Source organism: Rattus norvegicus, chromosome 4 (genome assembly GCF_036323735.1).
Source record: "Rattus norvegicus strain BN/NHsdMcwi chromosome 4, GRCr8, whole genome shotgun sequence".
Classification (NCBI taxonomy): domain Eukaryota; kingdom Metazoa; phylum Chordata; class Mammalia; order Rodentia; family Muridae; genus Rattus; species Rattus norvegicus.
The window spans coordinates 43,201,800-43,223,853 of NC_086022.1; the positions used below are offsets into that span (position 1 = coordinate 43,201,800).

Here is a 22,054-nt window from a genome sequence, read left to right on the forward strand (position 1 = left end):
TTTTCTTTATTGCTTCTGTTTCCACTGTCAGTTCTTACACTGTTTTATTTCCTTTACCTGTATGTCTTTATGGGATTTATTTGTTTTCCCTTTAAAGACCTCTATTTGTTCAATTGTTTTTTCCTGTATTCTTTAAAAGATTTATTCATTTCCTCTTAGAAGGCCTCTATCATTTATAAGATTGGATATAAGGTCATTGTCTTGTGTTTTAGTTGTGTTAGGATATCTAGTGCTTGCTGTAGTGGGGTGCTTTGCTGTTCCTTGAAGGTGTCATATTGCCCTGGTTCTTGTTAATTTTGTTCATTTGAATGTATTTAGCCATCTCCATGGGTTTGGTCCCTAAATGTTCTTATAGTAAGTATTAGGAGGTGGTGGAGGTGTGTGATGGCTATCCTTGAGATGTATGGTACTAGACTGGCAGGTCTATATGGTTCTGGACCTGCAGGTCTGTGTCTTTGAGGGAGCCTCAGGTACGATGAAGGTTGGTGGAGAATTGGCAGAATGGAGGTTCCACTGGGCTAGCAGGCTGCTCACAATACCCTTGGCTTGGCCCAGAGGGCTCATGTAGCAGGGAAAATGGGTGAGGGAAGTGAAGCTTATGTGTATGATTTGGGATCCACAGCTCTGATAAAAGGGGGAGGAGGCAGCATGAGAATAAACTTAATTCAGGTTTTCATGCTTGTGTGACAAATACTTTATCTGTAAGCCACCTCCCTAACTCTTTCATTATTTTTCACTCAAACATTTCTGTACAGATTTTTTTACCTTGTTCTGACCCCTCAGTGTGATCCAAATTAGTTTTGTAAGCAAAAAGAGCTACCTGCTTAATCTCTCTTTCCACTGCTGACTGTATTCAACCTAGTATCCAGAAGTACGATTTTAAAACTCATAATTTAAGTCTTACCATGTCACTTCTTTTTTCAATTCCTCACTGCTTTCCCATCTTGGAGAAGATCTTATGGGATCTGCTTCTTTGTGTTTCTTCACTTGCCATTAAGAATCACTTTCTACATTCAAAGTATATTTATTAGGTTTTATAGAGAAATAGAAACCACACATACATACACAGACACAGAAAATCAAGCTAACAAGTCCCACAATCTATAATCATTCAGCCAGAACTAGAAGACCTGATGGTGTAAGTTCCAGCTTGAGTTGTCCTCTGAAACAAAAGATGGACGATATCTGAACTAGAAGACAGAGGGGAGACAGAATTCCTCCTCAGTCCACAGTTGTGTTTTTTCTTTTTTCTTTTCCAGACTCTCATCTGGAAACACTACACAGATACAGGCAGTAGTCCACGATTCCATAGAGAATTGACACCTACATTGTCAGGGGAAAAACACAGGTACAGGATTAGGGAAACATGGCCAATACTTACAAAATTGTAAAAATTGAAAACATTCAGCAGAACATTTATGTTTAAGGCATTTAGATATTTGTCTTGTTTTCTGTAAGCGGGACCCTTCAAAAGAAGTCTAGATAAGGCTTACCTTGGCAATAAATATTTCAAAAAGTATAATTTTTCTTTGAATTCTTCTTTACATTCCCTGACTCATGTAATATTAAAAGCTTATTTAATTTTTCAAAGTGCTATAGCTTCACGGGACAATCATATTTGTGTACACAGATCCCATGTAAGGAGTAAACAATCTCTGGGGTTTTTTTTTTTTTTACTTAGAAATTGATTTTCACACCTTTCATTGTGATCAATATTTGGTTTCCTATTACTGCTGTAACAAGCTCCCATATCTTTGGTGGTTTTCATGATGCATGTTTTTCATCTCATGGTCCTGGAGGTCAGATCTCAGCAATAGTCAAGTTGTTAGACCATGGATTCTTCTTGGAGAGCAAAGAAAAATCTTTGCTTTTTTTTGCCACCAGGCCTTGAGTCTGTCTTCACTCTTCCATGCCAGCAGTATGTTATCTTCTCTAATTCTGAACTTTCAGGCTTTCTGCTTCATATATAAGGACTTATTGCTCTGTGGATCCCACACAGGTAGTTCAAGGGTTCAGCTGATAAGGAGCCTTACTTCCCTCTGAAACTGCGATCCCCTTGTGCTGTGAGGCCTGATTTAGTCATGGTTTCTGTACATTCACTATGTGGCCATTGGCCAGCCTACTACACTTTGAATGCTGAGGAAATCAGTATTGCTAGTAGATTTTATCTGTCTACAATAAGCTTAGGCCTGTCTTCATTGGCTCTCTTGACTGTGTATTCTGAAGTCATCATAGAAGAAGGGGCAATGCCAGAGAACTACAAGTTCACATTTGCAGGTTTTCTGGCAGGCTGACTTTGAAGATCTCTAAGGAGAGTCACAAAAGAAACATTTATCTTTGTTGGTCATTAATTCTGTGAATATTCCTGAAAAGAATTATGAATAATTAACTTTCACAATACCCTGAGCTATTTTCTCTATGCCTAACTATTGGTACTCAGGGGTTGTAATAATGCTTCCCATGAACTCTTCCCACCACCACTGAAAATCAAACAAACACAGGCTTCCAATGACACAGCTCTTTAAGGAACACGATATGGCTCCTGACTCTGAGTGCATGTATCATAACAGAACAGTGACCCTAATATTTGAAAGTTGGTATAAATTAAAAAGTGAGGGTTATTGTGAATTCTGGATCTCTTGTGAAATATCAGTAATTTCATATCTATTTTTGACTACCACAGACTTTCTAACAAGCTAAAGTAAAAGGGTTATTATAAATGTTTGATATGAACTATAGAATTGTTTCATTAGGAAAATCAATTTATCTTTTTAAGCTCATTTGCACTCTTCTTTTCTGAGAATTAGTACAAGATATGCCACATATGGAGTATCTTTTTTCAGTTCCTGCTCTTAAGATGTGTTCACTGGCATCTATGATTCTAGAGAGCAAATTATTCGACCACATTACAGCTCCTGACAGACAAAATGTGTGATATGTCCAATTAGATCTGTTTTAGTAGACTAGTTCTAGATTGATGAGAAGATAGAATTTTAAAACACATCTAGGTCAGATATGGTGTTTTACAACAGTACTATAGCACATAGAAAGTGTGTGTGCCCGGCCTTCATCCTCACATCCCTATGTTTACTTTCTATGTCATTCCAACTCCTTAGACATCGTAGGCTTCCTCCCACCAGTGCTGTAATTTTAAATACTACATTTTCCACATGATATTTCACTGTGAACTTTCAGCTAGTCCATTTCAAAGTAAAACTTAAAGTTTTACCAGTAACCACTGTTGCTAAGCTGTTTCTAATTCTCAACACTTTAAATAACAATGAAAGGACATTAAAGTGTCATATATAAAGTCATACTTGAAAGCTTATGATATACTTTAAAATGGTCCTGCTCATATTGCTTTTTTAAATAATTCATCATTATAGTTTTGCTTTGAACAATGATTATTTAAAAGAATATTTGAGGAATTTAAATTACAAAATATTATTTTTATTATGAAATATTAAAATTTATAAGACCACTATAATAAAGGTTTCAAAAATTTAAGATAAAATGAAAATAACTTAGCACCTGGTTTTGAAGGATTATGGTTAAAAAATATGGGCAGATCTCCCTGATTGCTGCCGCCGTGGAGAGCTCATAAGCAACACCCCACGAGCAAACTTGAGCCTTGGGACCGCAGAGGGAAACACCAAACGCCATCTGGAAAACTGGTGCACAGAAGCTCCCGGAAGGGACTACGCAGATCTCCCTAGTGGCTGCCACCGCGGAGAGCTGATAAGCAACACCCCACAAGCAAACTTGAGCCTCAGGACTGCAGGTAAGACCAACTTTTCTGCTGCAAGCAACCTGCCTGGTGAACTCAAGACACAGGCCCACAGGAACAGCTGAAGACCTGTAGATAGGAAAAACTACACGCCCGAAAGCAGAACACTCTGTCCCCATAACTGGCTGAAAGAAAACAGGAAAACAGGTCTACAGCACTCCTGAAATACAGCCTTATAGGACAGTCTAGCCACTGTCAGAAATAGCAGAACAAAGTAACACTAGAGATAATCTGATGGCAGGAGGCAAGCGCAGTAACCCAAGCAACAGAAACCAAGATTACATGGCATCATCAGAGCCCAATTCTCCCACCAAAGCAAACACGGAATATCCAAACACACCAGAAAATCAAGATCTAGTTTCAAAATCATATTTGTTCATGATGCTGGAGGACTTCAAGAAAGACATGAAGAACTCCCTTAGAGAACAAGTAGAAGCCTACAGAGAGGAATCGCAAAAATGCCTGAAAGAATTCCAGGAAAACATAAATAAACAAGTAGAGCCTATAGAGAGGAATCACAAAAATCCCAGAAAGAATTCCAGGAAAGCACAATCAAACAATTGAAGGAATTAAAAATGGAAATAGAAGCAATCAAGAAAGAACACATGGAGACAACCCTAGATATAGAAAACCAAAGGAAGAGACAAGGAGCTGTAGATACAAGCATCACCAACAGAATACAAGAGATAGAAGAGAGAATCTCAGGAGCAGAAGATTCCATAGAAATCATCGACTCAACTGTCAAAGATGATGTAAAGCGGGAAAAAGCTACTGGTCCAAAACATACAGGAAATCCAGGACTCAATGAGAAGACCAAACCTAAGGATAATAGGTATAGAAGAGAGTGAAGACTCCCAGCTCAAAGGACCAGTAAATATCTTCAACAAAATCATAGAAGAAAACTTCCCTAACCTAAAGAAAGAGATACCTATAAGCATACAAGAAGCCTACAGAACTCCAAATAGATTGGACCAGAAAAGAAACTCCTCCCGACACTTAATAGTCAAAACACCAAATGCACAAAATAAAGAAAGAATATTAAAAGCAGTAAGGGAAAAAGGTCAAGTAACATATAAAGGCAGACCTATCAGAATCACACCAGACTTTTCGCCAGAGACTATGAAAGCCAGAGGCTCCTGGACAGATGTCATACAGACCCTAAGAGAACACAAATGCCAGCCCAGGTTACTGTATCTTGCAAAACTCTCAATTAACATAGATGGAGAAACCAAGATATTCCATGACAACACCAAATTTACACAATATCTTTCTACAAATCCAGCACTACAAAGGATGATAAATGGTAAAGGCCAACATAAAGACACACCCTTGAAAAAGCAAGAAACTAATCGTCTTGGCAACAAATCAAAGAGAAGAAAAGCACATAAACATAACCTCACATCCAAATATGAACATAACAGGAAGCAATAATCACTATTCCTTAATATCTCTCAACATCAATGGTCTCAAATCCCCAATAAAAAGACATAGATTAACAAACTGGATACACAATGAGGACCCTGCATTCTGCTGCCTACAGGAAACATACTTCAGAGACAAAGACAGACACTACCTCAGATTGAAAGGCTGGAAATCAACTTTCCAAGCAAATAGTAGGACTAAGCAAGCTGGAGTAGCCATTCTAATATGAAATAAAAACAATTTTCAACTAAAAGTCATCAAAAAACATAAGGAAGGACACTTCATATTCATCAAAGGAAAAATCCACCAAGATGAACTCTCAATCCTAAATATCTATGCCCCAAATACAAAGCACCTACATATGTAAAAGAAACCTTACTAAAGCTCAAAACACACATTGCACCTCACACAATAATAGTAGGAGATTTCAACACCCCACTCTCATCAATGGACAGATCATGAAAACAGAAATTAAACAGAGACGTAGACAGACTAAGAGAAGTCATGAGCCAAATGGACTTAACAGATATTTATAGAACATTCTATCCTAAAGCAAAAGGATATACCTTTTTCTCAGCTCCTCATGGTACTTTCCCCAAAATTGACTATATTATTGGTCAAAAAACGGGCCTCAACAAGTACAGAAAGATAGAAATAATCCCATGCGTGCGATCAGACCACCACGGCCTAAAACTGGTCTTCAATAATAATAAGGGAAGAATGCCCACATATATGTGGAAGTTGAACAATGCTCTACTCAATGATAACCTGGTCAAGGAAGAAATAAAGAAAGAAATTAAAGACTTTTTAGAATTTAATGAAAATGAAGGTACAACATACCCAAACTTATGGGACACAATGAAAGCTGTGCTAAGAGGAAAACTCATAGTGCTGAGTGCCTGCAGAAAGAAACAGGAGAGAGCATATGTCAGCAGCTTGACAGCACACCTAAAACCTCTAGAACAAAAAGGAGCAAATACACCCAGGAGGAATAGGAGACAGGAAATAATCAAACTCAGAGCTGAAATCAACCAAGTAGAAACAAAATGGACCATAGAAAGAATCAACAGAGCCAAAAGTTGGTTCTTTGAGAAAATCAACAAGATAGATAAACCCTTAGCCAGACTAACGAGAGGAAACAGAGAGTGTGTCCAAATTAACAAAATCAGAAACGAAAAGGGAGACATAACTACAGATTCAGAGGAAATTCAAAAAATCATCAGATCTTACTATAAAAGCCTATATTCAACAAAACTTGAAAATCTGCAGGAAATGGACAATTTCCTAGACAGATACCAGGTACCAAAGTTAAATCAGGAACAGATAAACCAGTTAAACAACGCAATAACTCCTAAGGAAATAGAAGCAGCCATTAAAGGTCTCCCAACCAAAAAGAGTCCAGGTCCAGATGGGTTTAGTGCAGAATTCTATCAGACCTTCATAGAAGATCTCATACCAATACTATCCAAACTATTCCACAAAATTGAAACTGATGGAGCACTATCAAATTCCTTCTACTAAGCCACAATTACTCTCATACCTAAACCACATTAAGACCCAACAAAGAAAGAGAACTTCAGACCAATTTCCCTTATGAATATCGACGCAAAAATACTCAATAAAATTCTGGCAAACCGAATCCAAGAGCACATCAAAACAATCATCCACCATGATCAAGTAGGCTTCATCATAGGGATGCAGGGGTGGTTTAATATACGGAAAACCATCAACGTGATCCATTATATAAACCAACTGAAAGAACAAAACCACATGATCATTTCATTAGACGCTGAGAAAGCATTTGACAAAATTCAACACCCCTTCATGATAAAAGTCCTGGAAAGAATAGGAATTCAAGGCCCATACCTAAACATAGTAAAAGCCATATAGAGCAAACCAGTTGCTAACATTAAACTAAATGGAGAGAAACTTGAAGCAATCCCACTAAAATCAGGGACTAAACAAGGCTGCCCACTCTCTCCCTACTTATTCAATATAGTTCTTGAAGTTCTAGCCAGAGCAATCAGACAACAAAAGGAGATCAAGGGGGATACATATCGGAAAAGAAGAGGTCAAAATATCACTATTTGCAGATGATATGATAGTATATTTAAGTGATCCCAAAAGTTCCACCAGAGAACTACTAAAGCTGATAAACAACTTCAGCAAAGTGGCTGGGTATAAAATTAACTCAAATAAATCAGTAGCCTTCCTCTACAAAAAAGAGAAACAAGCTGGGAAAGAATTTAGGGAAATGACACACTTCATAATAGACCCAAACAATATAAAGTGCCTCGGTTGACTTTAACCAAGCAAGTAAAAGATCTGTACAATAAGAACTTCAAGACTCTGAAGAAAGAAATTGAAGAAGACCTCAGAAGATGTTAAGATCTCCCATGCTCATGGATTGGCAGGATTAATATAGTAAAAATGGCCATTTTACCAAAAGCGATCTACAGATTCAATGCAATCCCCATCAAAATACCAATCCAATTCTTCAAAGAGTTAGACAGAACAATTTGCAAATTCATCTGGAATAACAAAAAACCCAGGATAGCTAAAACTATTCTCAACAATAAAAGGACTTCAGGGGGAATCACTATCCCTGAACTCAAGCAGTATTACAGAGCAATAGTGATAAAAACTGCATGGTATTGGTACAGAGACAGACAGATAGACCTATGGAACAGAATTGAAGACCCAGAAATGAACCCACACACCTATGGGCACGTAATTTTTGACAAAGGAGCCAAAACCATGCAATGGAAAAAAGATAGCATTTTCAGCAAATGGTGCTGGTTCAACTGGAGGTCAACATATAGAAGAATGCAAATCTATCCATGCTTATCACCCTGTACAAAGCTTAAGTCCAAGTGGATCAAGGACCTCCACATCAAACCAGATACACTCAAACTAATAGAAGAAAAACTAGGGAAGCATCTGGAACATATGGGCACTGGAAAAAATTTCCTGAACAAAACACCAATGGCTTATGCTCTAAGATCAAGAATCAACAAATGGGATCTCATAAAACTGCAAAGCTTCTGTAAGGCAAAGGACACTGTGTTTAGGACAAAACGGCAACCAACTGATTGGGGAAAGATCTTTACCAATCCTACAACAGATAGAGGCCTTATATCCAAAATATACAAAGAACTCAAGAAGTTAGACCGCAGAGAGACAAATACCCCTATTAAAAAATGGGGTTCAGAGCTAAACAGAGAATTCACAGCTGAGGAATGCTGAATGTAGAGAAACACCTAAAGAAATGTTCAACATCTTTAGTCATAAGGGAAATGCAAATCAAAACAACCCTGAGATTTCACCCCACACCAGTGAGAATGGCTAAGATCAAAAACTCAGGTGACAGGAAATGCTGGTGAGGATGCAGAGAAAGAGGAACTCTCCTCCATTGTTGGTGGGATTGCAGACTGGTAAAACCATTCTGGAAATCAGTCTGTAGGTTCCTCAGAAAATTGGACAATGAGCTACCTGAGGATCCAGCTATACCTCTCTTGGGCATATACCCACAAGATGCCCCAACATACAAAAAAGACAGGTGCTCCACTATGTTCATAGCAGCCTTATTTATAATAGCCAGAAGCTGGAAAGAACCCAGATGCCCTTCAATAGAGGAATGGATACAGAAAATGTGGTACATCTACACAATGGAATATTATTCAGCTATCAAAAACAATGCCTTTATGAAATTCATAGACAAATGGTTGGAACTGGAAAATATCATCCTGAGTGAGGTAACCCAGTCGCAGAAAAACACACATGGTATGCACTCATTGATAGGTGGCTATTAGCCCAAATGCTTGAATTACCCTAGATGACTTGAACAAATGAAACTCAAGAGAGATGATCAAAATGTGAATGCTTCACTCCTTCTTTAAAAGGGGGAACAATAATACCCTTGGCAGGGAATAGAGCGGCAAAGATTAAAACAGAGACAGAAGGAACACCCATTCAGAGCCTGCCCCATATGTGGCCCATATATATACAGCCACCCAATTATACAAGATGGATGAAGCAAAGGAGTGCAGACCGACAGGAGCCGGATGTAGATCTTTCCTGAGAGACACAGCCAGAATACAGCAAATACAGAGGCAAATGCCAGCAGTAAAGCACTGAACTGAGAATAGGACCCCCGTTGAAGGAATCAGAGAAAGAACTGGAAGAGCTTGAAGGGGCTCGAGACCCCTTATGAACAACAATGCCAAGCAACCAGAGCTTCCAGGGACTAAACCACTACCTAAAGACTATACATGGACTGACCCTGGACTCTGACCTCATAGGTAGCAATGAATATCCTAGTAAGAGCACCAGTTGAAGGGGAAGCCCTTGGTGCTGCTAAGACTGTACCCCCAGTGAAAGTGATTGTTGTGGGGAGGATGGCAATGGGGGGAGGGTGGGGAGGGGAACACCAGTAAAGAAGTGGAGGGAGAGGGAGTAGGGGGATGTTTCCCCGGAAACCGGGAAAGGGAATAACATTCGAAATGTAAGTAAGAAATACTGAAGTTAATAAAAAAAAAAAAGAACAGAAAGCTAGTGGAATTTCTGAGTTAAGGGTTAACTTGATTCTTTCAGTCCACTGCCTGGCAGCCTTGCCCATGTAACTTATCAATGGAACTTCACAAGAAAATGCAAGTAGCTGACCTCAGAACTCTGAGCTCTGAAGTATAATAAGTCAAAAGTTAAAGTTTAAATAATGATAAATTTGCAATTATTATTATTATTTTGACCACAGGCCTGGGAAGAAGGGAAGCTTGAAACTTTGGGGAAAAATTGTAATTCTTAATTCTTTGTAGGATGTGGTTATTCTTTTGAATTTGATGTGACAATGATTACACAATGTCTCTTTTCTAAAAAAAAATGTGACCTGTGTGGTTTGTGCTTTTGGAGTTGACTCAGGGAGGTGTTTATACTCACCTTCCTGTCAGTATTCATAATGGCCTGGAAGGGGTTATGCAGAGCCTAGCAAGTTAACTGGCCTAGAGGGATTTTTATAAAGAACAGATACTTGAAGTAGGGTTGTAATTCTCTTCCAGGTTTTATTTTCCTCCACGGTGCCAAGAAGGCTCTCAAGAATTTGGGCATTACAGACTCTAGGCTCAGTAGAGCACTGAGACGAACGACACAGTTTGTTTGTAAGAACTTGGAATGATATATACTTTTTGTGTTTCTTTTAATCTTTAAAATTAAAATATTATTATATCATCCAAAAATTAATTAAAATATTTGGAGTAATGTGAATGAGCTTATCTAGTTTTCAGTAGAATAGTGGAAGAAAATCAGTTTGTACTAGAGTGTGAGCATATAAAATCTATTCTAGATTTAAAGAGGCACTCTGAGACTTGAAATAATGTCTTTGGTTTATTAGTTTAACCTTAGGGACCTAGTAGAGTGAATAAAGCCACACCACTCTTTCTCTCTGGAAACCTATACTGGCCAGGAAATCAGGCAAGTGATCTTCACTCTCTAACCTATTTTCCATTTACAAATCTCCCTTCCCTGGAGCAAACCTCTTCTTCCTTTCCTTATAGAACCTATTAATCCTTATGGTAGACCCATGCTACCTCCTGTGACCCTCTCAGATGACCCCTCTAGCCCATTCCCATTTCAGTGTGTCAGCTCTCATTATGAGATACATTTTCTACTCTAGACCCTGAGAGGGCACACATGGCAGGAGCTCAGAAGGGCCCAACTTACAGCAACCACACACTGTTAAGTTCCAGAGAGGACAATAGGAATGAGGGACTGGAAAATCTACCCAGCAAAGACATGATGTGTCAGTATAGAGTATTATTGTCATACCAAACCCAGATGCCTAGACACCAGTGTAAAAATACTATCAATAATGGCCAGGAAATGGTGTCTACCCTAGAGCTCCGATAGCCTTCTATAGTAGGCTCTTAGAAATGAAATATAGGTGAGGCACAAAAAAGGACTTCAAAATAGATATTACTAATACTCTCAGAGACTTTAAGGACAGTATAAAAAATTCCTTAGAGAAATATATGAAAACACAAAGAGTAGAATGAAATGAAGAAAATTGTTCAATTCATGAAAGTAGAAATAAAATCAATAAAATAAACCCAAACAGAAATAAAACTGGAAATAACAATTTAGGGATTCAACAAGGAACCTCATAGGCAGCAGAATAGAAGAGATGGATGAAAGAATTTCAGGCATTTGTAACAGTATAGAAGAAATGGTTACCTCAGTCAAAGGAAATTATAAACTTAAAAAGATCCAGGCACAAAACATCAGGAAATCTGGGACAGTGTGAAAAGATCAAATGTATGAATAGTAGGAATAGAAGAAGGAGAAGAAACCCAGGTCAAAAGCACAGAAAATATTTTCCATAAAATCGCACAAGAAATTTTTTCTAACCTAAAGAAAAATACGTCTATCAAGGCAAGAAACACAAAGAACATCAATTAAACTAGACTGGAAAAGAAACCCCCTTAGTACATAATAATCTAATAAATGTACAGAATAAAGAATATTTAAGCTTTCAAATAGAAAATACAAGTGGATGAGAAAAATTGAAAAAATGTGCAGTGCATTTGGCTTAATGCTGCTTGTATCCTAATGTTAATTTGGGTCCCCAAAACTGCTTACATGAGTGTTTGCATGTGGCTTCTGGAAACCTGTCCCCAGTTGGTTCTGAAAGGTAAATAAAGATGAAAGCAGTCAATGGTAGGGCAGGGCAGACTGAAGGAAGATGTGAGAATTCCTGGGCCTGGGAGCAGGAGGAGAAGGAAGGAGAGGGAGATTCTAAAGGGGAGGTAGGAGAGTTGTGATGTCCTGAGAAGGGTGCAGGGCATAGAAGCATGGCCAGCATATGAAGGAGCTGGGAGAATGCAGCCCAGAGCAGCCAAGATAGAATACAGAATTTAGTAAGTAATAACTTGGCATTATCAGTGGGAGGTGTATTACTTCATGGAGAATAAACAGTAGCCCAGCTATGGTGCTGACTAAGGCATATCAGAACTTAAAGGCTGAGTGTGTGTCTTTCCTTTTGAAATGTAAAGCATTGAGGTGGATGGTAAGCCCCCTGAAGGCTTTTTAAAAATATTATTATTAATTATTCAACAAATGTGTAACACTCTTATTCATAAGGGAAGTGTAAATCATAACGACTTTGAGATTTCATTTTACACATGTTGGAATGGCTAAGATCAGTAAAACATATGACAGCTTGTGCTGGTGTGATACAGAATAAGAGAAACACTTCTCTATTGCTGGTGAGAGTATAAACATGTACAGCTACTATGGAAATCCATGTAGCACTTTCTCAGCAACTTGGGAACTGATCTACTTCAAGGTCCAGTATATAACGGTCTTGCTTCATCCTACCACAGAAACTCTTGCTCAACCATACCTATTGCTTACTTATTCATAATAGCCAGGAACTAGAAACAACCTAAATGTCTACCAAGACATGAATGGATAAAAAATGTTGTACATTTAAACAATGGACAAATACTCATCACTTTACAAAGATGAAATCATGAAAATTTCAGGTTCTGGATGGAGCTAAAAATCATTCTAATTGAGGTAACCTAAATCCCCAAACATAAATATGATATGTATTCACTTATATGTGTGTGTTAGCTGTTAAGTCTTCAATAATCAGGCTACGGTCAATAAAATCATAGAGGAGTATAGATTAGGATTAAGATTAATCACTAAAGGAAGGGACATTTGAATAGAAAGTTATGGATGGATGAACGGGGTGAAATTGGGGGATCAAGGGAGGCAGAGTGGGAAGCAGGAAGTAAAGAGGGAGTAAAGGAAGGGACAGCTAAAACTAAGGGCCATTTGAGGGGCTGTGTGGAAACCTAAGTCAGTAGAAGCTTCCTATAATATACACATATACAAAGATGATGCACATGGAATTGGCAAACAATGGGGGAGATGGAGCATCAACTGGGCAGCTCTTGTCAATAAGTCAAACTTCCAGATCAGGAATCATTACGCTTAATAGAATTGTTGGCCCAAGGAATTCCATGGGAACCCCCAAACAACCCAAGCAATTGCCAAGGTTATTGATTGCTCTGGACAAATTCATGTTAAGACCCTGCTGCTGAAGGTAAGACTGACACAATCCCCTTAATAGGGAGAAGTCAAGCTGCTGGCTCCCCACAGCCTTAACCCCTATGGACTAGTGTTCATATACTGGATGGTAGGCTCGCACTACCAAAGGAGAAATGTAAACAACAGTCCAGCTATAAACTCTTTAATCTATAGTGGTGACTGACATGCACGGTGAGCTAGTACAATAGTGATAAAAAGCTTGTGGGAACAACTAACAGATATCTGATTACTTTAAAGGCTGATTTCATGAGGTAGAACAAGTTTCCAATGGTGACCAAGAATGCTAGACTAGATAGGGCAGGGACTTAGGGGAAAACCAAATACTACTAATCTGCTGAGATGGTTTGCATACGAAGTGGCACTATTAGAAGGTGTGGCCTTGTTGGAGGAAGTGTGTCACTGTGGGGTGGGCTTGGAGACTCTCCTAGCTGCCTGGGGATGTTCAGTCTGTTCCTGACTTCCTTTGAATGACGATGTAGAATTCAGCTCCTCCTACACCATGCCTGACTGGATGCTGCCAAGCTCCTGCCTTGGTGATAATGGGCTGAATCTCTGAACCTGTAAGCCAGCCCCAATTAAATGTTGTCCTTTATAAAGCTTGCATTGGTCATGGTGTCTGTTCACAGCAATAAAACCCTAAGACATCTGCTGAAAGAATGGAGCGAGAAAATGACTCCTATTGACAGTCCACCATCCTCATAGATCCATGGCTTCCTCAGCCAACATCAGAGACACTTGTTTTGTGATAGGTAGGAATAAATACAGAGACCCATAGCTGGGTCAGAGAGAGAGAGAGAGAGAGAGAGAGAGAGAGAGAGAGAGAGAGAGAGAGAGAGAGAGAGATTTGAACTCAGTTTTAAATGGGATGTCTCTACCAATTCCTTCCCTTAGGGGCTCAGGGAATCTATATAAAAAGAGGCAGAAATGTTTTAAGAACCAGAAGGGATGGAGAATTCCAAGAAAAATGTTTGTCAGACACAGCAAGACCAATAAATATACAAACTCACAGAGACTGTAGAAACATGAACCATGGTCTCCACCAGCATTCTTTTGTTTGTTTCTTAGTAAACTCAGAGAAAGGCCCCATTTGCAAACTCCCTTTGAGTTGAAACTGTACATGTGATGTTGCAGCCTGGATCACACAAGAGTCCATATTCCAGCCTTGTAGACAGTCATTTATTTTAAATGCCTGCATTTATATTAAAAACTGTTACTCCTCACAATCTAGAAAAGATTGTAACAGAGCAATTGTATTACATAGATTCAACATAACCAAATTCATTATCTATCTGAATAATAAATGTCAGCCTTCCTCCCCAGCATTGGTCTCATTTCTTCACCAGCCTTTGCCCCTCATTCCCAATTTTGTATTCATAATGAGAAATGTTAGCAATAATAGCTTTAATAATGGCAACAGTGTCTTGAATTTTTATAGCACATTTCCTCTGGGAGGTTTAAAGTGGTTCAAATGAATTTCCTCGTTTCACTAATGCTTTCTAGTGAGTTAGAGTGTCTGATAGGATACAACCTCAGCTTTGCAGTGACCTTTCTCATTACTTTCCTGAACTTTTTCTCTTCCTCATGTCTCCCATTATTTCCTGAAAGCGGTGCATGTGAGCGCATGCACATGTGTGCATTCATGTATGTATATGTGTGTGTATACATGTGTGTGCATGTGTGTGTGTCTTGTTTTAAGCTCCCTTCTTTCCCAATTTCTGTTTCTGCACACCTGTAGGCTTAGCAGTATTCTAGAATAAAGAATATAAAATGGAAATGCAAGGCACTCGCTGGAAGCAATACTTAACAGAAGTGCCAATTCTGTTTATCAGAAATGTGACTATTTAACCTTAGGTTATATGCAAAACGGCAATTTCCATATTTAGGCAAGAAGAGGAAAGAATAAGATTCAAGAAAATCCATCTTATAAAATATTCAGCTTTGGAGGAGTTGGAGGCAGGAAGCAAAGGTTGAGAGATACAGGATCGCACTCTCTGCATGCTAAAAGCATTTGATTAAGCAACACCTCTGTGATGTTTCTCTGGTTAGCTAGTCACTCTGCTCAGTGCTGCATGCAAATCATAGAGTATTGAGACTATTTTGGAGCAATAATGGCTGAAAAGGAATAATTCATGGATTAAATGTTTTGGTGATGATTGTTTAATAGTTTTTAGTTCTAAACACTTAGAAATATATGAGCATGCAAATACCAAGACAGCCATGTTTTTGTATCACAAAAAAGTTTAAAGTTATGCTAAAATATAACACTCAATGTAGCATATAAAATTATAAAAATGGTCATATTTTTGCCAAAAATCACATGATAGATTTACAAAGTGATCGAGAAATGGCATTTAAATAACCTACTATTATTGGAGAGTACATTTTTAAACATCTATATTTGAAATACTCCTTAATTTTGCTAAATGTTCTGAAGTAAAATATGGATGTCATCTCTTTAGCACCAGTCTTCACTTTGTAACAAGCTTTTGATTTAAATGTCATTTTACATATTTTTAATAAAGTATAGCTTAAAATGCAAAATTCTGGACACTGGAGATTTAGCTCCAAAGGAAAGTTCTATTCAAGCAAGATAACCTGAATTTGAGGCCTGGAACTGTGTAAAAAGTTGGGCGTGATGGTGTTTGTATGTAATCCAAGGGCTGGAGAGAGTCAAGAGGATCTCCAGAGTTTGCTGATCGAAAGCCTAGCCTAGCCAACTTGGTGTAGCCAGGTCAGTGAGAGACTCCGTCTCAAATTATTTGTATATCATTATATGCAAATATTTACTTTGTGAATCACCACATCTTAAAAGTAGTTCTTCATTTTTTCATCCCAGGGCTCCAAATGGCCTTTAACTGCCCTAACTCCAGGATAGTTTGATTAAATTTTAGTTAGAGCTTAATTGACCTCTGGTTCTCATTAGTTTCTCTTGTCTCAAATAACACTACCCTTAAACGCTTGCATTTATAAACTCTTTGCTCCTTTTAGATGTATATATTCTTCTAGCTACTTCCTGGTTTAGAATGCTGGGGTATATTTTTAAGAAGATGCCTTTGAGACATGGCTGTTGACGAGGAAAGAATCCAATCTCTGAGTGTCTAGGCAAAGTAGAAAACTACCTCAATACCACCCTTTAGCCAGCACAGGTATCCTAAATCACTCTGACAGTCTTTGTACATCACATCCTCTGGTACTTTTCACTATGTAATCCTCATGCTTAAAGCTCTTTTGCCTTTTGTTTTAGAGGGACAGAGTCCAGTTTTTCCCTCACTATAGTAGTGTCCTCCTTATGTTGCAACAATCTTGAATAAAGACTCTTGCCTCTTTATCTCTGCAGAGTTTTTAAAGATTTTTTTCAGTGCTATACAGTATCATAAGATCCAAATGCATTTTTATTTTTTTTAGTGATTCCGTAGTTTGAGAAGTATGAATTCATTTAAATAAGATTTTGTGTTATATTTATCCTGAGCTTATTTTACATTCTATTTATCAAAATATATTTTTGGAATTATATGCAAAGTTTTGCATATGTAGGAACTACAGTTTGGGGCTGGAGAGATGGCTCAATTGAATAAAGTGGTTATGATTGCTGTATAAGCACAAGGACCCATGGTTGGATTTCCGACATCCACATAATAGACTTATGTGTGAGTACATTTCTAGAACACCAGTGGCAGTGGAGTGGAGACAGGCTTCTTTCTAGGGCTTGCTGGCAAGCAATCTACCCCAAGTAGAGCTCCAGTTTCAGTAAGATACCTTGTCTCAAACAATTAATGTGAAGAGTTATGGAGGATGACATAGGACACTGACCTCTCTTCTATACAAACTAGTACATCTGTCTCCCAACACTTATAAATCTCTAAAATTTTTATGACTTATCATTTTAAAAATATCTATGCATTTATGAGAAGAAAAGTTTCTTGTTATAACATGTTGGCAGTAATACTTACTTACATAGCATTGTCCGGCCAACTGTCATTAGCATGTCTGTTTGGTGTTCTTCCCAGACCCTAACCTGAAAAAGCAAGACTACCATAACATAGTGACTGTTAGTATTTTTGTGAAGCCATGCATTTTTTTCCTTTTGTCTCAAACTGAAATCATTTGATTCCAGCACTTTAAATGGATTCCAAATGCTTCAGCTATTAAAAGCAGCTTTAATAGCAAGTTGTGAAAAGCTATAGAGAGAAGCTCAGTTTGGAGTTCTTGTGTTTGTAAAGCTCCTAACAATTCCCTCTTTCTCTTCAGCCTCTGCCCAGCACAGTCATTTCTTTGGAAACTAACAAACAAAAAAAGGCTTTGTCACTGGAAGTATTGACTGCTGAGTTGCCCAAGCTAGTGACTGCTGTTCAATCTAAGCAGGTTTCTCGAATACACAAGAACAAAATGAAAATGTGCAACCAGAAAGCTTGAGTCTTCTAATTAAACAAATACAAGCAGGACTCAGGATCCAGCTCTGAACTTTCATTTAGGGATATAACTTGCCAGGCATAGAATTGGATGACTCTTGTTCTTCTTTCTGTTCATCTTGTTCTTGTTCTTCTTGTTTATCTTGTTCTTATTCTTATTTTTGTTTCTTCTTCTCCTCTTCCTTCACCTTCTCTTTCCTCTTCTTTCTCCTCCTTCTTGTTTTTCCATCTCATCCTTTGCCTTCTTCTTCCTCCTTCTCCTCCCTCCCTCCGTCCCTCCCTTCCTTCTTCCCTTCTTTCCTTTCTTTCTTCCTCTTCTTTTTTCTCCTCTTCTTCTACTCTTCCTTTGTTTCCTTCTTCTTCATCTTCTTTTTCTGGCTTGTTTGCCTCAAAATGGCAGAATATAATTATTTTAAAGAGAAAAAAATCAAGCATCATGGGGACAGCTTGTGTGAGAACATCACAATCAATATTGTGAATAATTTATATTTATGATTCAATACATATAGGATGATATTTTTAGCCCTCATATAAATATAATTTCTCAACTTTTTTGGGGGGGGGAGTATTTTTAAAATATTTTTGGAAGAAGTTTTGTGATCTCAGTAACACTCCAAAAAGGCATGACACAGATAGAATATTCTGAATTTATTGCTCAAAAGGTTATTTAAAATATTACACATGTATCATAATATCTTACTATAAAATCCTAAGGTAAAAATAACAAAATAAAACAAGCATATAAGTGTACAGCCAAGGACCAGCCTTGACTTGAAGAGGCATTCTTGAGTGAAAGGGTGTTTGAGAATGGTGAAACAACTAGAAGTCGAAACAACTAGAAGTCAAATAGTGGGTACAAGCTCACAGCCTGTGTTCTACTCAAGACAGCTTTCTCTGAATATGTCCAAACACCTTATCCAGATAGCTCAGCACCTGCAGACCAAAGCCCAATCATTTATTTACATGTCAATTCAGTCCTTTATTCCATGTTCCCTTTTTATTATCCCATGAATCAGATTCCAATTACTTTTGCTTCTTGATTCTTAGAAAAAGACAGGAAGCACAGTTTTTCACATTGCAAATGAATTCAGAAATCTGTCTACCTTTGTAAACATAGACAGTAAACTAGCTGAGAGATGTATTGCCTTGAGATCACCGCTCTCCAAATCTCTTTATCTCCTAACTTAATCTTTCTGACAAACTGGCTTATAGTACAGGTGCCTCTGCTTTTTCAGATTATTGAAGCCCCTCATACAATTCCTATAGGATCTCTATATTTTGCATAATTGAGAAATTGTATACTTTTGAACTCATGTTTTCAGAATTATTTCCCACAGCCTTTAGGACTCTCCTAAGGGTCACAGTGATCAGCACCTTATAAAGGAACATAGACATACTCTTGACTCCTGGATTCATGCTGTTTCTAATTATCATAGAGTCATTAACTTTAGCCAGGAGGACATCCCCACATGACCTTGGCAACAAGAATATTACCTAAAGGAGGAGCATGAAGGTGTTATATATACATTTAATATGCCTTAAGCAGCACAATAGCTGGGCAACTGACTACCCTCCATGCTGTTAAAACCTGTGTTCTTATCTATAACCTCATTAATACTATGTTTCATCTGCGCTGTTCCTAACTCAAATTGTCCACCACACATAGTCACATTTTATGGCTCAGCTGACCCATGGCGGCTCTCCTTTCTCCTCTCCTGCACACTCTCCTATTCCATGGTCTCTCTCTCTCTCTCTCTCTCTCTCTCTCTCTCTCTCTCTCTCCTTTTTTTGGGGTCTCTAACCTGGGAAACCTAAATGGCATCTATGTCTCTTCTCTCCAGCTATTGACTGCTGGCATCATTTTTACCAGTCAGAATTAACTGGGGGCAGGATCCCTCTAGGGAGACCAGCACTTAGCATTAGACCCCAAGCAGCATTAGGCCAACCCACTACATCCTAATTTTGTTCCTAAGAGTACAATTTTTGTATGATAATCTCTGGTTTCATTAATCAGAAATTTATCTGTAATTATACCAAGAATAAGTGATGTATCAAATGCAAGACATTTAACTGTGTTTGTAGCTGGAATATATATATTGTCGAGTTGAACATAATTCCATTTATTTACTAGAAATTAAGCTAAAATATTCAATTATTCATCTAAGTGTTAAATATAAAACTATAAATAATAGACTATAACTAATAACAAAGAACACCACAATTTATTATTAGCAATAAATGATTGCAAAATCATGGTAATACTATAAGCAACTTAACTGTAGAAAAACTCTTCTTGAATTAATTCCTTCTTGTGCATTTTCTGACTTTCTCCTTATTACATTCTGCTCTAGCTGACTTCAGTGGCAATGACTTCAGTGGCTCTTGTGCCAGCTAACAGTGAATGGCCATAAGAAGCATCTGAAGGCTGAGCACACATCCTGCTGCCATAGTGTCTAATAAGTGCAGTGGACAGCTTATTCACTTTACTTGTGTCTTTCTCCATTTAACAATAATTTTTGCAATTATACTTAACAACTAACCTTTGGGCATTCAGTAGCAACAGAGAGGTAAACAATCCTGAGCCTTGTTTCACCCATAGTCAATGGATTGAAAGTTAATAGTGCACATAACTACATGATAGCAACTGAATAAAGGAGAAGTTCTACTTCTCCTTATAGAACTTCTTTTGTTTTGTTTTTCCTCCCTTCCTTCCTTCCTTCCTCCCTTCCTTCCTTCATTCCTTCCTTCCTTCCTTCCTTCCTTTCTTTCTTTCTCTCTCCCTTTCTTTCTTTCTTTCTTTCTTTCTTTCTTTCTTTCTTTCTTTCTTTCTTTCTTTCTTTCTTTTATTTTGAGACAGGATTTCTCTCTGTAAATCTTAGCTATCCTGAAACTAAATCTGCAGACCAGGCTGCGCTCAAACTCACAGAGATATTCCTGTCTCTGTCTCTCCAGTGTTGGCATTAAAAATGTGTGCCACCATACTCAGCTAAAACTCTTCATTTATCTTACAATGCTCTGACGAGATGCTTCCTCTTATTTCTTTAAGCCGGTTTACACCAGTCAGTTAGTACCATGAGTGGCTTAGGAATGCAAATATAGAGGAGAGAGTCTGTAAACATACCCTTGAATATGAGTGGTGGAAGGAACCAGTGATTTGGCGGTAATGGTAGCATGGTGGACATGCTCAAGGCCACCGGTTGGGATTGGAAATGCTCTCACCTATTAGCTTTTAAGAGTTGGAGCTTCTTAGGTCTTTGTAACCTTGAGTTTCCATAAAAACAAATGTTGATAAAATTATAGCACATTTATAAAAATTTATAACATGTTTATCATTTTATAACATGGCTACCAAAGCTAAGAAGAGAATTAAGAGCTGCATAACACTGTAAAGAAGGGAAAACTAAGGACCTGGTAACAATAAAGATGAAGAGAGAATCACCTAGAGGAGGCTGAAAATGAAATGTGTTCAAATTAGAAGAAAATTACATGATAAAATTAGAAAATGAGGGAAATGTACCTTTAAAGTGTTTTAACAACACACAGCGATAATAACATATTTGATGGCATTTTAGTGTAAAAAGCCCTAGTTAATATGAAATTTTAAAACACTAAACCACTAAGGAAAGTTATGACTCATAAAATTAAAAGCTAAGAGGAGAATAAAGAGGAAAAGGACTGGCTATATGGACCCATTAATATAGGTAAATCGTGGTGGAGAGGGAGGCCAAGAGGGAGGCCAAGACCTTAACAAGACCCTGGGCCCTGGCTGCATCTCAGAGCATCTGTTTGTTGATTTCCTCTGCAAAAACACAGGGTCTTCAAAAAGCCCTTAGCACTGCTCTCTGGATTCTATCATAGATCCTGCTTTCTGTGGTAAATTGGAGGGAAGGAGTATGACGCTGCAGTCATTTTGGTGCTAATCTGATAGGGCCCCACAATAGCTGGAAGATATGCCCAAATTATCTCCATCTGTATGTAAATGTAATGCATTCGTAATGAGAGCTAAACCCCAAATGTCTTCCATTTTTACCCAGCTTTATCGACTGCATGCCATATAATAAAAGGAGATTTATAAACAGCACAGAAAGTCAAAGAGCATATTTGCACCATAGGAAGACTCCCTGAAAGCATTTAGACTGCTGCCTTCCTGTGGTTCCTGTTTGACATACAGTACCTTCAGCAGATTTGCATAGTCTCCTGAGTGTGCTGTTACACTGCATTTATTAACTGCCTCATAGACACTCTTTAACATTTCTCCGGCTTTGCTTAATTTCAAAATATTAAAAAGTAAACCCTTGACACGCTGACAGCAGTATCAATAAAGATG

At 38.0% G+C, this 22,054-nt stretch overlaps 1 pseudogene; it reads left to right on the plus strand.

Annotated features, from left to right (window-relative positions):
- The first annotated feature begins 427 nt into the window (after positions 1–427).
- Plscr2-ps1 (phospholipid scramblase 2, pseudogene 1) overlaps positions 428–22,054 on the plus strand; it is a 122,799-nt pseudogene continuing 101,172 nt past the window's right edge.